The following is a 381-nucleotide window of genomic DNA, read 5'->3' as shown; positions in this document are numbered from 1 at the left end:
ACTCAAAACAGGGTGAATCACCATCGAATCAAAGTCCAAAGTCCGAAAAACCAGCGTACCTTAGGTACGATATATAAGAGCCCTTCGCGGGGACAGTAAGTCAGTCGAATTTTAACTTAGTCGTTCGCAAGACGAAGTGCTGTCCGAATTAGTATCATTGATGCGGAGTTCTCGCGATCAAGTCCGTACCACCAGCTGCTGGTCCGATTTCACCATCCCGTCTAAGGGAAGCGCTGAGAAGCCAACTCCGACCGCTGATCCTGCGAGGACTCCTCCCACAAGGACTCATTAGACTCTCTCTCGCTCATTAGACTCTCTCCGCCAAAACCGTGAGTAACTACTTCTTCCACGAGGATCTAAAATTCGGAAACACCCCTTTTC

The sequence above is a fragment of the Trachymyrmex cornetzi genome, unplaced genomic scaffold (genome assembly GCF_001594075.2).
Source record: "Trachymyrmex cornetzi isolate Tcor2-1 unplaced genomic scaffold, Tcor1.1 scaffold1306, whole genome shotgun sequence".
Classification (NCBI taxonomy): Eukaryota; Metazoa; Arthropoda; class Insecta; order Hymenoptera; family Formicidae; genus Trachymyrmex; species Trachymyrmex cornetzi.
This window is presented reverse-complemented; position numbering follows the sequence as displayed.